Genomic DNA, 17,755 nt, shown 5'->3' with positions numbered 1-17,755 from the left:
CAGGAACATGGAGGGGAGATAATGGAGGGTAGAATTACACAAAAAAGACTAGAGCAGAATCAAGTAGATAAGCCAGCAAATAACAATGACAGCCAGTGAGCTTATATATTGAGGGAGAAGTGGAGAGTAACATTGAATGCAAGTGAGGTAATCAGGGCATTAGGAACAGCTGTGGACAAAACAAACAGGTAGACTGAGGGAAGGTGAACAAATTCCACAAAGAAAGCTGACATAGAAACAAAGAAACCACAATGACACGGATCTAAGGGAAGTAAATCTACAAAAAACCAAAGTCAAAAATGCCCGAAATGTGCCAATATCTTTGTCCTTGTTGCATAGTTAAAATATTGATGTAGATGTTTTTATCTGGTTTAGTTAATATATTATATTTATTTTACTTTTTAGAAAAAAAACTGAGATTTAAAAAGAAACTCTTATTCTAGCCCTCTGCAGTTTTTCAGAATGCCAAACTCCAACTCATTTACATTAAAATGGCAAAATATTTGAAGGAAAATAGCTGTCAAACAGCATGAGTAGCTACATAAGGTTAACAGAATAATATTTTCTATAAGATCAAATCTACTCATACCTCTACTCTGAGGTAAATTAATTTGAGGAAGAGAGATAATTTGTCTCAGATTCAATCTACATTCAATCTGAATCAGAGTAGGAGAAAGAGAAACTTAACAAAATGTTCAATGTAGAGCATGGTATCTTATTTCAACCTGGAAAGACTCACAAAGAGAAGACAGGGATGCAATTAGAAAAGTTTATTAGTGAATGTTTATTTCTTTGGTGCTCGGACCCCAGTGGAAGACGTGAACGCTGAGAATGACATGCGCTTGAATGAACATCTTAAGGTTAGATTTAGAAATGTCTTCCCCCCTGGCATCCGATCCTGGTGGTGGAGTGGAGGCATGAGGAGATTTGGAAGGAGTTTGGAAGCCAAATGGTGGAGATGGGGTGGAGGAGGGTCAAAGTTCAGCTGCAGAACGGAGGGTTCCATGGTGAAGATTTTTTAAAGCGGAGCCTTGAAGGATGATTGGCGAGGGAGAAATGCAGACTTGACGCTGATTGGTGGAGCAGAGCTGCACTGAGGAGTAATTAGATGAAGCTGGAGTTGATGGTGATGTTGAATTTTCGTTTAAACTCCATTTCATCTGAAAAAAGAACTGAATGAAAGAATCCAAAAAGTGCAATTGTACACCAGTGGCCCCTGTGCATTGGATGTCTTATTCTGCTGTTTGTTTGGTGGGGATTGTTATTGTTTTAGATAAAACGATTGCTTAAGGTCAGCTTTGGTGTTGCCTTTAGCACCTGATGACACTGGAAAGGTTATCCCCTCTGAGACCATGCTCCAACCCAACAGGCTTACAGACCAGTGGCCAAACACATAGAGCAGGTAGGTTTAAAAATAGATGTGGGCTTCTTTGGGAATGTTCCCTAAAGTGGTTTCACAAAATGTGGCTGAAGCTGATAACCTCAGGGGTAAAGAGGATTACACAAAATATGGAACACATAACTTTCTTAGATCATAATTCATAACTGTTATATTACAACTAGTCTAATGGATACATATGGGTTTATTTATATAGTACATAACATACATGAGTTTCCATCATATAGTAAGCAATTGAATGACATTTGAAATTAGCACAATGGTTTTTATGATAAATTTGTGCTGCAGCTGCCTTCTTGGCAAATTGTGCAATCAACTCCATCATATCAAGAGCTGCAATCATTTACACAGCTGGAGTTCCCTTGAACATCTTCTACAATTTATCAAGACAAAAGCACAACAAAACTTTTCTTCCCCCAGTTATAGTTGATTGTGTTTCTTCATCTTGATTGGATTTGATTGTAATGTCAACTGTTGTCTTTTATGTATTTTTTTGCCACTCAGGTGTAACCCACAATTATCTCTACTGTACACCAATATAACATTACATGGTAATAAGATAACTACTGTTTTACTGTGCAGCTTCCCCACAGCCTTACTTCCCAAACAACAGGAAATATGTACGTTTTAAAAAAGGAAAATAAAAAAGGAAAAAAAAAAAACCTATAATGACCACAATTTATGTTTAAGATCATTTCTACATTTTGCATTACCTGACAAAACCATTCCTAATATTTATTAATTATGTATCAACAGTGCTTAAGACAGACGGACGGACAGATAAAAAGGGATATGCCTTATCAAATAAAGGCACATGGTCTATGATGGCGTGGAAGATGGGATATATAGTTTTTATAATTTCGTTTCCTAGGATGGTAAACTCATTCGTGCCTTCCAGAGAAAAGAACCTGGAAGAATAGGTGCAGGGGGTGTGAATGGTCTGTTGTGATCTCGGTGGCTTTCTGGATCACAGAGGCATTATACAGCTCAGACAGTGAACAAAATCAGAGATTTTGCTGGCCTGATTGAAAAAAGTTTTGGTTTGTTCCTAACTGTAATGAAATTTCACCAAGATGAGATATTATACAAGGATGGACATTAAAGGTGTTTAGTTTCCACAGCAGGTGAAGGCTGCCTTTGTGTAAATGTAGTTCCCATGCTGAGACAAAAAGAGACAAGTGTCCAGTTCAGTGACATAGTATTGAAAGGACTCATCCGTCTTCACTGTTCGGCCTTGGATAATCAGGGGTTTAAGAAAATCCATAAATACTTTACCCCTGCCAGTACAGCAAAGCTTTTTTGTTTGGTTGATAACCACCTGTTTTTATTTGGTGAGGGCAGAGGTGTCAGTCATATTTTAAAAGTGTGCTATTAGTGCTGCAATGCAAGAAAAGTTGGTATACACAGAGAAGAGAGTGGGTGATAAAACATAGCTCTGTGGGAGACCAGTATTTAAAACCAGCTTACTTGGAAGTCAAATTTTCAGATTTTCCAATGAGAAATAAATCAAAATAGTTGGAAGTCACTTAACCGCCTAATGTTCAGTTTTCATCATGGCTGCTGAGCATATAAAATGTGTTAAAAACTGTAATAAAAGCATAGCCCTCTTCAATGTTTATTTGTAAACATGGTATTTAATATTTGAAATATAAAATAGAATGGATTATGGTCTATGTCTGCTAATAGTAATTCACACCACAACAATTAACGAATCCAACTGATTTTTCAAGTTGCAACTACAATGTGATCTCCTAGGGTATCTGACTCAATTTCAAGATATAAGCTATGACATCAAAGAAACATTGGATACACAATAAGTCACTGCCAGCTCCTTATACTGCCTCTAATTGTTCAGATTAGGGGATCAGGAGAAGCCTAACTCACGAGGACTGATGATTAGGTAAAAGTTAAGCATACAGATGGTGGCAGGGTAGGAGAGAAAGAGGTGAGGGGGAGTGATTGGAATGAGGTTGGGAAGCAGAGTATTGGGACCTTTTCCCCGACTTCAAGCGCTGAGGAAGAGAGCTGCATTGCTTAATTGGTTGTAAAACAAAAAAGAATATGAATTTAATATCTACCAAAGCTTAGATGTCATGAACTACCGGTAATGTTTTGATCTATAATGTACAATTGCATGTAAAATTACATAGTTGGGGTTAAAAGGTATGCTACATGAAGAGTGCCCATCTATACGGTAGAGGAAACACTTTTACTGTGACAATATATTTTTTCTGTGTAGTGGCCAAACATTGCCATTGCACATTCTGAAACTGATCAAATTATACCAAAATTATACCAAATTATAACAATTTAGTCATAACCTTGTCAAGGCTTCTAAATCTAAATATTCAGCCATTCCTTGCCTTTGGTGTTAAGGACGTGTCTGGCAATTAGTTTCGCATTCTGGTTTTTATCTGGGTCATACTTCATCTCTTTACATTTTATTTCCACAGAGGTGGGCTATGAGGCAGAACTTGGCTCTGTCCTATTTTCTCCACTCTGACGCTGCTATTTATTCCCATACATTGCCGTGACTGGCATATTTAGGCTGCCTTATGCTGACTTGTCTTGTGGGCCTACCTTCAGTTCTCAGATTTTACAGAGCAAGTATCATATTTGCACTTTCTTGAAAGAGATGCAACTATGGAAAAAGTGGATCAAAAGCTACGACTGCTTTAGATGGGAGTCCTTTTATCCCATGAGAGATTTGTTTATTAATGTAGTTTGCATATTGTTGCCAATGATTAAATGACCCAAAAAATGTTTCAGTTTCACCTGGTAATATAATTATCATTTAGTCTTATTTGTGAAGAAACACTCTGTGATTAAAATCCTCATTTTTGTCTTGCAGCCATTATAGAAGAAACACAAATACAATTTAGCTTCTGAATATATTACAGTTTATGTGAACAACTTTGGGTTATTCATCAGAGTGTTGCATTTGATATTTCTCTGAAATTAGTTATTGACTGAGCCAATTACAGTCTGGCATGAAACATATCCTCAAATTAAACCCTGAATTATAACAAATATTCCCCTAAGGCTCCTGGGAAAAGCTGACAATAGCAGGAAAATAATGTTCTAACTTTCATTCTAAATGCACATTATATTTCTTCCAAACAGGGTTTCTTTTTGTTTTAGCAGTGAACATACCAAGTTATAGTTTCAAATAGAACCATATTTCAGTTTTTACTGAATACTAATAATTTTCTATAATTCTCTTCATATAAGGGAAACATAAAAAAAATTACTAGTATTCAATAATGGAAAAAAAATAGAAGTAGATTAGGAAACATATTTCTGCACATAAAAGGCAATCATGGGCTATGATACAAGTATCGTAAGGAGAAATGTAAATGGTTGCTTAACTTGGATTTAATATGACCATTTGTTCTTATATTTTGTGAACCTTCACAGGACAGTTTAATAAAAGGCCATAGTAAAAATACATGCTTTTTTACCAAGGTAAATAAAGTGTTCTGAATTGTTTAAAGCTTGACAAATGTAAAAAAGAAATTAGTCAGAATTTGATGAAGTCACAAGGAGGTCTATAGGTCTGTTTTTAAGTTAAGTGCAACTCAATCTTTTTCACCCAAAAAAAAAAAATCAATGCGGCTGCCATCAACAGTTAACACGAAATGCTGAAAGCAAGAAATGGTTTCAGGTGTGAGCATCACATTGAGTATTACAATATACAACAAATAAACATGAATGGATGTGAATAAACATACAGGGGTTGGACAATGAAACCGAAACACCTAGTTTTAGACCACAATAATTTATTAGTATAGTGTAGAGCCTCCTTTTGCGGCCAATACAGCGTCAATTCGTCTTGGGAATGACATATAAAAGTCCTGCACAGTGGTCAGATGGATTTAAAGCCATTCTTCTTGCAGGATAGTGGCCAGGTCACTACGTGATACTGGTGGAGGAAAACGTTTCCTGACTCACTCCTCCAAAACACCCCAAAGTGGCTCAATAATATTTAGATCTGTTGACTGTGCAGGCCATGTGTTGGATGGGTGCAAAAACTTGTTATCACTCATGTAAAAACCTTGTGTTGCAAGGCACCTGCACTATGCCTTCCTCCCTGTGTGTGTGAGATCATTGTTATCTCTGTGTGAACCAGCCTCCTTTCCGTCTCACACACACACACCCTGTCTGAACTGTCTGTTGAACTGTGCATATAAATAAAGAGATAGGGTGTCAAAAACTTTGTAGTTTCACTGCAAAGTGGGCTACCCTTGTCACAAGTAACTCTGACTGTATCGTTCTTACCTCTGAGTTGACTAAATAATACCTAACACCATGGGAGATGTTCAACTTCACTTTCATGTTCATCAAACCAATCTTTCACCAGTCTTGCTGTGTGTATTGGTGCATTGTCATCCTGATACACGGCACCGCCTTCAGGATACAATGTTTGAACCATTGAATGCACATGGTCCTCAAGAATGGTTCGGTAGTCCTTGGCAGTGATGCGCCCATCTAGCACAAATATTGGGCCAAGGGAATGTCATGATATGGCAGCCCAAACTATCACTAATCCACCCCCATGCTTCACTCTGGGCATGCAACAGTCCGCAGCCCGGCCATGTATATTGACCCTGTGGAGCTCCCGACGGACAGTTCTGGTGGAAACAGGAGAGTTGAGGTGCACATTTAATTCTGCCGTGATTTGGGCAGCCGTGGTTTTATGTTTTTAGATACAATCCGGGTTAGCACCCGTACATCCCTTTCAGACAGCTTCCTCTTGCATCCACATGTTGGATGTGGTTCGTCCTTCTTGGTGGTATGCTGACATTACCCTGGATACCATGGCTCTTGATACGTCACAAAGACTTGTTGTCTTGGTCACAGATGCGCCAGCAAGACATGCACCAACAATTTGACCTCTTTGAACTCTGGTATGTCACCCATAATGTTGTGTGCATTTCAATATTTTGAGCAAAACTGTGCTCTTATCCTGCTAATTGAACCTTCACACTCTGCTCTTACTGGTGCAATGTGCAATCAATGAAGACTGGCTACCAGGCTGGTCCAATTTAGCCACGAAACCTCCCACACTAAAATGACAGGTGTTTCAGTTTCATTGTCCAACCCCTGTATATGGTTGGGCATGAAACAATTATCACTGGGTGCTTAATTGTTTAAGCTGACACCATTTTCATGTGCAGAGTCCTTGCCATAGATGCCTCATCTCTGGTAAATTACTAATTAATAAATGAATAAATCAGAAAAAATGGAAATCTTTGAAACCTAAATATAATAGGTGAGCACTCCTCTTCTCTGTGAATTTAATAAATATGTATAGCCATGAACCTGTTAACTCAGCAATTCAAACTTCCTAAGGCATTTTGATAGCTGTACCAATATGAAATACAATTCCTTCTACAGCTGAAATAAAAAAAAGAATTTTCACTGTTAAATGGTAAAGCTGGATACAAAAAAAAACCAACATGGGTGTTTGCGACTGCAAATTCTTTCCAGCTAAAGCTGAATATTACTCTTTCTGACAATGGCCAAACCCCGATTCACCTGTAGCCCCGCAGGTTAGCGTTATCCCCTATATTTTGCTCTGAGTACTGGAGGTTGAGTGCCAAACTTAAGCAATTTATTTATTTTTGTTGCCCCAGCAATACTTCTGATGTATTACACCTGGTAATATTGTTGCTCTTTTTTAGCACACATTACAAAAGTGTATCATATTGTCATAGAAAGTTGTCATAACGTGGGACTCATGGGCTGACCTTATTAACACCAAGGCTCAGCAGAGACTATACTTTTTAAAGAAAGTGAGGTCTTATAGAGTCAATAACTCAAGACCTTTAATGTTCTATTTTGCTTTTATTGAGAATATTTTAAGCTTTTGTAACACATACTGGTTTGGCAATGCTACAGGCTCAGAAGAAATCCTTGAGAATAGTGACCACAGACAGCAAACTGTTAGGGATCGGTCTGCAGAGAATGGAAAAAATATATATGGACAGAGTTATGAAGAAGGCAAACAAGATTAAATGTTTAATCATTAAGACAGCTGAACAGGTCAAATACAATGAAAGACGTCGGACATGGAACATGGGCAGAATAACTGGCATTGAGCAGACAGTCAAACACTGTTATGGAGACAGCGGACATGGAGATGAGGCCAAGGAGACGAGGAGAGGGAAAGATCCTGCACCTGAAAAAAAAATCTGTGGCTCATTTACTAATGTTGCTCTGCTCACTCTCGTCTTCTTGACTCCCCCACACTCATCCGCACACTTGGCCCTCAGTGTCTCTTTGCACTGCCCACTTTGGTGGCATTTTTCAAAATTTGTCCGGGACGGGCTTATGCTTTTACGTCAGGTATAGTTCCACTTTAAATAGAAAAACAGGGTGGAGAAACAACAAATGAACTAGAAGAGTTCATCAAATGAAATATGGAGCAGCTGGTTGCAAGGATAATGCAGCGCAACTGAATAAGGGAGGCTAATGATCACATATGAGCAGGAACACAGAAACACTAGAAGGAATTTGACTATGAATATTGTAGCTTCACACTGAAGGCATCAAAACTATGAATTAACACGTGGAATTATATACTGAACAAAAAAGTGCAAAACAACTGAAAATATGTCTTATATTGTAGGTTCATCGAAGTAGCCACCTTTTGCTTTGATTACTGCTACGCACACTCTTGACATTCTGTTGATGAGCTTCAAGAGGTAGTCACCTGAAATGGTTTTCCAACAGTCTTGAAGGAGTTCCCAGAGATGCTTAGCACTTGTTGGCCCTTTTGCCTTCACTCTGCCGTCCAGCTCACCCCAAACCATCTCGATTGGGTTCAGGTCCGGTGACTGTGGAGGCCAGGTCATCTGGCGCAGCACCCCATCACTCTCCATCTTGGTCAAATAGCCCATACACAGCCTGGAGGTGTGTTTGGGGTCATTGTCCTGTTGAAAAATAAACGATGGTCCAACTAAACGCAAACCGGATGGAATAGCATGCCGCTGCAAGATGCTGTGGTAGCCATGCTGGTTCAGTATGCCTTCAATTTTGAATAAATCCCTAACAGTGTCACCAGCAAAGCAACCCCACACCATCACACCTCCCCCCCATGCTTCACGGTGGGAACCAAGCATGTAGAGTCCATCCGTTCACCTCTTCTGCGCCACACAAAGACACGGTGGTTGGAACCAAAGATCTCAAACTTGGACTCATCAGACCAAAGCACAGATTTCCACTGGTCTAATGTCCATTCCTTGTGTTCTTTAGTCCAAACAAGTCTCTTCTGCTTGTTGCCTGTCCTCATCAGTGATTTCCTAGCAGCTATTTTACCATGAAGGTCAAATAGCTGTTTCCACCAGAACTATCCGTCGGGAGCTCCACAGGGTCAATATACATGGCCGGGCTGCTATAGCCAAACCTTTGGTCACTCATGCCAATGCCAAACGTCGGTTTCAATGGTGCCAGGAGCGCAAATCTTGGGCTGTGGGCAATGTGAAACATGTATTGTTCTCTGATGAGTCCACCTTTACTGTTTTCCCCACATCCGGGAGAGTTACGGTGTGGAGAAGCCCCAAAGAAGCGTACCACCCAGAGTGTTGCATGCCCAGAGTGAAGCATGGGGGTGGATCAGTGATGGTTTGGGCTGCCATATCATGGCATTCCCTTGGCCCAATACTTGTGCTAGATGGGCGCGTCACTGCCAAGTACTACCGAACCATTCTTGAGGACCATGTGCATCCAATGGTTCAAACATTGTATCCTGAAGGCGGTGCCGTGTATCAGGATGACAATGCACACAGCAAGACTGGTGAAAGATTGGTTTGATGAACATGAAAGTGAAGTTGAACATCTCCCATGGCCTGCACAGTCACCAGATCTAAATATTATTGAGCCACTTTGGGGTGTTTTGGAGGAGCGAGTCAGGAAACGTATTCTTCCACCAGTATCACGTAGTGACCTGGCCACTATCCTGCAAGAAGAATGGCTTAAAATCCCTCTGACCACTGTGCAGGACTTGTATATGTCATTCCCAAGACGAGTTGATGCTGTATTGGCTGCAAAAGGAGGCCCTACACCATACTAATAAATTATTGTGGTCTAAAACCAGGTGTTTCAGTTTCATTGTCCAACCCCTGTACATACAAACAATTAGGTCTTCAGACAGGCCTGGACATGTGCTGTCTTCAGCAGGGGGACCTTGCGTGCGCTGCAGGATTTGAATAAAATCCTATTAAAAAAGGAAGTTCAAAGTGTGTTTGTGTATTTGTTTGCTCTTGCCTCTCAGGAATACAAATAACTTAAAAAGTCATAATCAGTGTAACTGAATATAATAGTTAGCTACCTCACACATGGCTGACTTCCAAATGTCCTCTTTATGCTTTCAACTAATTAAATGGGAACCTGTCATGACTTCTCAGTGTTCTAGTTCAGGTATGGGACAACTAGTGTTTTAATGCTAAACTAACCCAGTAATTCTGTTACCATTCTGTTATTTCACATGAACATACAATGAAGTTATTTTGATTAGGCAATTAAGGTAATATATCGTTGGTGTGTACTTAAAATAACTTAAGCACATATAATGTCTGCTCACTTTTTTGATGTATTTTTCTCTCCAAATTGGTAATAAGATATACCTCTGGTCTACAATAGATTTAGGAATGGATAGCATTTGAAAGCCATTCCATAAAACTTCAGTGCTGTAAACGGGCAAAATGTGAGCAAAACAAACCAAAAAATGGTCGGAGATTCAACCCCCTTTGAATCTGACATCTACTACTTGTGTCCTTTTACTTTTCAGTTCATCTTATCTTCTTATTTCAGCTTGAGTGATTTGTCAGGTACTGCAACATCATTTCACCACACCTTCAGTACATGCCTGTAAGATAGGACAATGCATAAGTCTTATCAAAACAACATAGAGTAGCTTCACATATCAAAACACCTTGACTTTGGTTTGACCATTCTGTGATGCTGGAGTAACCTGGATAGACATGAAAGTATTCCTAAATCATGATATTGGGAGATAAATGTAAATAAACTTTCAATTATGAAACAATGAGCAGGATGTTGAGGTATGAATAAATGTTTTTTGTTTTTTTTTTGCTTCCAGCAATTTATTGGTGTGTGTGAAAGAACGCTTTTTTAACAGAAGACAAAATAACAGATTCCTGTTAAAACTTAAAGGGAGAAAGTTTAACCCTTTACAATTACAGCCTTAACGTCTCTGGCCAGGCTTTGTCTCAGGAAATGATAGCTTAGCATGTAATAGGAAGTCTTAGCATTGTGATGTTTTATGACACAGCTGTACTCTAGCTTTAGGGAAGTACTGCCAACTGCATCTGATATTTAGGGAAACGTTATGTGTGGTAATAACCCTCTCTTGTAGAGAGAAACCTTCGCTTTTATTTTTTCATGGTTTAATTGCCTCCTTTGGGATAATTAGTAATCATTAAGAGATAGTCAACTGGGCTTTTATGCCTTGTCGTGATGCATTGCACTAAATGTCCAAACATTAAGTGGTGCATCATTAACTGAGTGGTAAGCATAGTAGTACTTTTCAAACAATGAGATCTTCTAAATATGGCTCTCTCCTGATCCAGAGTAAAATACTCAACAATCTGCAAATAAAATTATGCTCACACCTTAAACCATAGTTTACAATTAATACATTTATTGACTCTGTCAATAGCTGTACAAATTTACAGATTTTCATAAGAGTTAAAATCACTTCTAGTAATTATAGGAAGTGGGAAAGGCAGGCTGGTTGAATGTACCCCTGTGAGCATGTAGTAGGATTGTCTGATTTTGCAGTTGGCATGAATGTGGTAAATTCTGTATGGAAAATTCTTACCACGTTTAAATTGCTTTTGTGTCGATACTTTGGGGACCCGGAGGAAAGAAAACAGTGACAGACAATAATATTTTGTAAATGCTTTAAGAAAAACTTACAACAATGATAGCTTCCTATTTGCTGATTCCCATTTATAGTTTGAAACCTAAAGTACTGGACAAACCTAAACCGAAGTATTTTATTTTGGTTACAGATTTCATTTACGGTATATAAAAATTATAATTTCAGTGGGTGCTGTTTTTAGTATGCAGTTAACAGCTTACAATTTGGTGCTAAACTAATGTTATTTTCATTTTTTCTGCTGCCAGATGTGTAACAAAAATTTACAAAAAAGTTTTAGAAAGTATGCAGGAAAAAAAAAAACACATCAGAGGTTAAAGCAGAAAAAAAACTGATAAAAAAAACTAACTAAGAAATGGCAAACCACGTTTTCTGGAAGAAACTGAGTTATCAAGTAGATGTAGACATGCGTATCTGCAAAAAATCTCCAGTGGTATGGTAAACACATTTTCTCTGATATTTCAAAAGACTTCTTTAAACAGTGAGCCAATAATGTTGCCTTTTACCCATGTAAAACCAAACAAAGTCTTCCCCAACACATGTACATCACATATGCACATTTGTAGTAATTAAGACTTTCTCCACCATGGCATTTCACAGAGTTTAAACTCAGTTCAAGTCTTCCAGTAGCTGGGAAAACACTTTGACCCTCAGCTCTTGCTGTAAAAGTTCAGTAATTGTTTTCAACTTAAAAAGCATTAATTAAATGCAAATGAGCTATTCCATCCCTCACAGCATAAGACTGTATTGAAACACATGTTGAGGTTATGAAAAGGTTGTATCAGTATTTGTTTTAGTCTATTATTGCAGCAATTAGCAGTGAATCAGATTTTACATACACGTTAATGTGAAGTTAGTGAACCAGACACAAAATCTTTGTTGCATTACTTCAGACACTTACACATCTGCAGAGCGGATTGTCAGGGCTGATCTTCCCTCCATCCAGGACTTGCACAGATCTAGGGTCAGAAAAAGGGCAGCTAACATCTCTTCAGACCCCACATACTCTGGACACAAATAGTTTAGACCTTTACCTTCAGGGAGGCAGTACAGAGCTGCAGAGACAGTTTCTTCCCCCATGCCGTCTCTGTGATGAACGCAATGAACATCTTATAGCAAGAGTAGTCAGCTGGTCTGCTGTGAAATAAAATAAGCATATTTGCACATATTTATCACAGCCTGCCTTTCTTTTTTCTTTTTATACAAAGAATTGGCTGCTCCTTTTTCCATATTTTATTTCAGAAGTCAAATTCCTTGTTTGTGCACACAAACCTGGCCAATACAGTTGAGTCTGATTCTGTAGATATGATAGTTTTATAGCAAAATACTGGAATGCATGGTTGATCAGACATGCATATGTATTTCAAAACATATTGTTTATATTGCTTTATCTTTGTGTACATACATTTTACAGTGTTTTCATATGGAAGGCAATAAATAAACCTCCTGCAACTGGAAGCCTTTTCCATTCATTAAACTGCTATAGGAACATTCTGTCACATTCCGGTTTGGGGTTGGACCAAAGCGCAGTCAAGAGCTCAGGAGCAGCATTTCAAGCAGTCTTCAGCTTTATTCAAAACATGAAAGTAACAAAAACACTGCAGGTGTAACCCAGAGTCAGAAATCCAAACTTACAAAGTCTCTGCAGGAACATGCGGAACTCAAGTACGGACGAGGGCAATGAACGAAGGTGAGAGACGAGAGGAACCAGCAAAGGGCAATGAAACAAAACCAACTAATATACAGAGTGAGAACAAAGGCAGGTAATCAAAGGAACTAAGAACAGGTGAGACAAGGAGGCAGAGGGAGCAGGTGAACCTAATAAAACCAAAGCATGAGGAAAGGGACTAAAGACAAGACAGTAAGCAGACCTAAATGAAACTATAAACCAAGATAAAAATAACGCGTAAGAATCAAGGATAAACATGAACTGAAGGAAACTGAGAAACTGGAGGGAACACAAGAACCTAAGAACTTAGTAAAACAGAAACCCCGACTACAAAGTAAACAAACTCAAACCAACACTGATAGAATAAAACTACGAATGAAGCAGAGGAAACGAGGACTAGAATAAAAGTAAACAATAACTAAAGCTAACCTATAAAGGAGAGGCTGGAGAACAAAGATGAACTAGGGGAACAAAGCTAAGAAGAACTGGAGAATGAAGGGAACTTAAACCACGTAATAACTAAAAGGGGAAAACAAATGATGGGAGTAGTAACAGAAAAGAAACTAATAAATAAGAGTGCCAGAAAACTCTGATAAATAATAATAATAATCATAAGGAAACCATTTTAAGAAAACAGGAAAGCAACGCCAAGGGAACTAGGAGCGAGGAGAGCACACTGGGGGGCAGAAGATAACCAAAGCAGAAAACCACAACAAACATGAATACAAAACACAAATAAGAAACATCTAGCTAAAAAGGTAAACAAAAACACAAAACCAAAAGCAAAGACCAAAATGTCGCACCACAACACATTCAGGGAGAGCAGAAAAACATACATTGCTGTCAGTGATTATGCGAAATGGTGACTATATTTTTGTATTTTGTTTTGCAACTATGCTTGTGTTACATTAGCAATAGTAATACAATTATTTTCAATCATTAATTACTCATTTACATGCTGGACTTGGTTGAGAGTAAGATTTTCTACTTACTTATTCCACTTATCATATTACACCATCCTTAATGCCAAAACAGATAACTGTTACTTCTCTGTATAATTAAAACTCCTATAAACCCAACAAATCGTAATTGTATAGAATGACCTTAAATGTAATTTATGGTATGAAGAGCATATGAAGGAAAACTGTTCATCATAGTGGCTACCTATATTTTTTAACTGGTCTGTGCACTCTGCACTAAATTAGAAATGTAGAAAGTTTTGCAAATTATTGTGTGGGACCTGAGGGGATCATGCTGCATAGTTGCAGTAATGTTATGATCTATAAACTACTGCCTGAAGCAATTTGATATCTCTGCACTCTTGATTGTGTTGTTTTTTTTGAAAGACCACAGGGCCTTAGGCAAACAGTGTATGTGTGCCTCTTGTATGTTATGTGTTTTTTAAAGCACACCAGTGGTACGACAATGCTATCGGTGTCATCCTTGCTGCTGAACGGGATCTTAAATGTTCATTCAGTCAGCATGAAAAACTTAAAAAACGCTACCAAGTGGGTGTGCCCTCAAGAGCCAGAGGGAATGAAGGAATGTGAATCCATTCAATAAATATGAAAGAGATAATACACTCAAGCTGCTGCAGCTATAATGCAAGCAAAGCAGGAGCTGTCTGATCCTGCCAGCTCTCCTGAGGTTATGAAGACCTTGGTGGTTGGAGCTTTAATCTAGAGTATAAGAAGATGGGAGGGCATTCGGCTGCCTCAGGGTGTCAAGGTGGCATGTAGGAAGGCAGGTGGAAGAAAGTGGATGTCTTTTCTCTATAATGTTATGCATCATTAAAACATTTATTCATATAATGTATTGTTCTGTGTTGTATACATATATTATTCAAGCATTGTTATGGTAAGAATCGTTCAGTGAGGTTTATTAAAGTAATGTTGATCAAGATGAGAGCACAGTTTCCACCGGAGTATGGAAGTGTTGCTCTGGTTCACAAAGTGTTGGCACAGTTCTTTTATGCTAAAGGACAGAGGGGTGTGACAATATTTACAGACAAACTGTGGGAAACTAACTTCTGGTATTTGTGAGAACTGGCTTGTTTTTTGTCTCTTATGTTACAGCTGTAGAACCAGCCCCAGCAGGTCACCATCACGGTAGCAGAAGCAGTCTCACCCAGAGTCTCACAACCATAAGGAAATAAAAACATAACTTAATTATAAATTAACCTTCAAATGATTATGGAAAACAAAGTTCAACTCATGAGATTAAATGAGATTTAAGCAAGAAACAACATTTTCCAACACACCTGTTAACCTTTAGTAATTTTTAGTTTTCTTTCCTTAGAAGTCGACAACAATGTAACTGATCATTTTCAAGAATAAGATGAAAACGCATTATTCTTTTTGAAATATCTAGTTAACTAATTTTTAAAATAGTATTAATGTCTGAGTATGCAACTATAACAGAAAAATTGTTGTGATGTACATTGAAAACTAAGAATCTAAATCTGGATTTATTTTAGTTTAGCCTTGCAATATCCAGCATGGCTGAGGGCCTGTTGGCTATTCATTATTCAAATAAAAAAACAGTAGTAATTTTCCTTCCAATCATCTCTTTTTATATTAACCTTTGACTTTTGGAAGAATGTAACACACAAGATGTTATTTTCTACCCACATAATGGAAATTAAGTTCATGAGGTCAGAAAACATTTGCATAATACATATGCTGACATTGAAATGTATCCACCAGTTCCATGGTAGATAAACTATGTCTGAGAACAGACTCAGAGAAACCAACTGCAAGCTGAAACATTATCATGCTTGCATAAAGATTAACATGAAAGGCTTTCATTTCAACCTGTTTTGTATACAATCAAAGACTTATTTAAGTAAGGCAGGATTCACTAAACACCTGCTTGTGTTTTTGTTATATTACCTGGTCTAGTCCTTTGTTTTCTGTCTCCCTGCACTCCAAGCAGACCTGTTCTGTGTTTTCCCCTAATCGTCTAGTCACGTTTGTCATTGGTCCCCCCTGCTGTTCAGTTCTTGTTTCCTTTGTTCCCCACTGGTTCCTTATATTATGTTATGTGAATCTCGTGTGTTGGCTACCCTGTCTGTGTCCTGCTATGGATAATAAAGACTCATCTTACCTGAAAACCTCGAGCTTCAGGAGTTCTTCCCTGCATTTTGGTCCATCAAAAACCCACTTTATGACAGAAGGAACCAGCCAACGGGAACAAGCGGGAGGAATGGTGAGGGAATTCAAGAGGGGTGAGATTCTGGATTCCTCGGATTCATCATGCCATTGAGGCCGAGCGACAAAGGGCCCTGGGAGAAATTGCTGCTTCTATGAGGAGATCTCCTGCTCCCTCCTTCACCCGCCTCTCCACTGAAGCTAGACACGGTTTTCCGGCTCATGGTTTAGCTGCTGATTAGCCATCGCCGCTGCTTCTGACTCCTAATCCTGTTCCTGGTCCAGTTCCGGAGGGGTTCATGAATGAACCGCCTCCACACCCCAATCCTGTTCCTGTTTCTGTTCCGGAGGGGTCCCAAGCCGAGCCGCCCTCACACTCTGTTTCTGTCTATGAGGGGCTCGTGGATGGACTGCTTCCACTTCCACTTCCTGCTCCTGTTCCTGGTCCTGTCCTGGAGGTCTCTGAGGACGAACTGCCTCCATCCCTCGTTCCTGTTCCGGAGGAGTTTGTGGGGGACCTGTCTCCACTTCCTGTTCCTGTCCCTGAGGAGTGCGAGGATGCACCCTCTCTGCATGATGGGCCTCGGCAACTCCACCGCAGATCTCCACGGCCTCGCCAAAGGTTCCAGCGGTTTCTGCACCGCGCCTCTGAGCTCCACTGTGGGTTCTCCTGGTCCCTCTGCCGGCCGTCAGATCATCGGCTCCTACGTTGCTGACCGGCTCAGCTCCTACATCGCCCGCCTGCCGATTGCCTGCCCCTGCGTCGCTGGCCTGCTGATCGCCGGATCTGCTGGGGACAGCCTGCTGAGGACAGCCTGCTGATACACCTCCCAATTTTGACCTCATCTACTGAGCCTATTTGCTTTTCTTTCCACATTAGCTGACCTTGCTGTATTAAATTATATACACACAATTAACCCATAGTTTATCTATGTGGAAGCAGATTTGGAAGCAGTGTGAACTCAACAGAAGAATAAAAACTAAATTATTTCCTTTGTGTCTTCATTATACTATAGCAGGTTACAGATTCCACAGAGGTCTAGCATCTGTAGGAGTTGCAATTCCCCCATTTCTAATCAGAATACAGGTTTCAGAAACAGGTGCAACCAGACAGATGAACAACCAAAGTAATATATTATGCTAATAAAATCTAAGATATAAAAACCCAATAATTTATAAATATCAGAATCTACAAAAAGGTCAGATATTGAATGCAAGAAAATGTCATTATGTCCAAAACAAACCCTGAAGTTTAATCCACTAAATACATTTTCTTGTAGTCATTACATTTTAATCAACTATTATTTAACTTCACTATTGCTGGTGCACTGGTTTTTCCCTCTTCCTGTTGAAATACAAGCAAATTCATTCATATAGCACTTTAAAAACAACAAAAGCTGAAGTAGTGCTTCACATTTCAGTTAAGTAAAACAAAGAAGACAAGAAACAAATAAAGTAGATGAAAAACCAAAAAACCACCTAGAATTACCAGATCTATTTGGGTCTCATATTCTGTTACACTGCTAACACTCTTAGAAGTCCAGGTATGAGAGGGTAAACTATTCCAACAGTTTGGAGCAGCCACTGCAAAGGCCCGATCACCATTAAGTTTCAATTTGGATTGTGGAACATCT

The 17,755-nt window shown here is 39.1% G+C and overlaps 1 long non-coding RNA gene across 1 annotated transcript; it reads right to left on the bottom strand.

Annotated features, from left to right (window-relative positions):
- Nucleotides 1–1,025: 1,025 nt before the first annotated feature.
- Nucleotides 1,026–12,434, bottom strand: LOC124877591. Its single transcript, XR_007040571.1, has 3 exons — nt 12,338–12,434; nt 12,205–12,262; nt 1,026–1,160 (listed from the first exon to the last, which is right to left on the bottom strand). It is a non-coding gene; the product is annotated as an uncharacterized LOC124877591 (long non-coding RNA).
- Nucleotides 12,435–17,755: the final 5,321 nt, after the last annotated feature.

This window comes from Girardinichthys multiradiatus, chromosome 12 (assembly GCF_021462225.1).
Source record: "Girardinichthys multiradiatus isolate DD_20200921_A chromosome 12, DD_fGirMul_XY1, whole genome shotgun sequence".
Classification (NCBI taxonomy): Eukaryota; Metazoa; Chordata; class Actinopteri; order Cyprinodontiformes; family Goodeidae; genus Girardinichthys; species Girardinichthys multiradiatus.
Note: the sequence above shows the minus strand (reverse complement) of the source record. Positions and strands in the feature narration are given on the sequence as shown.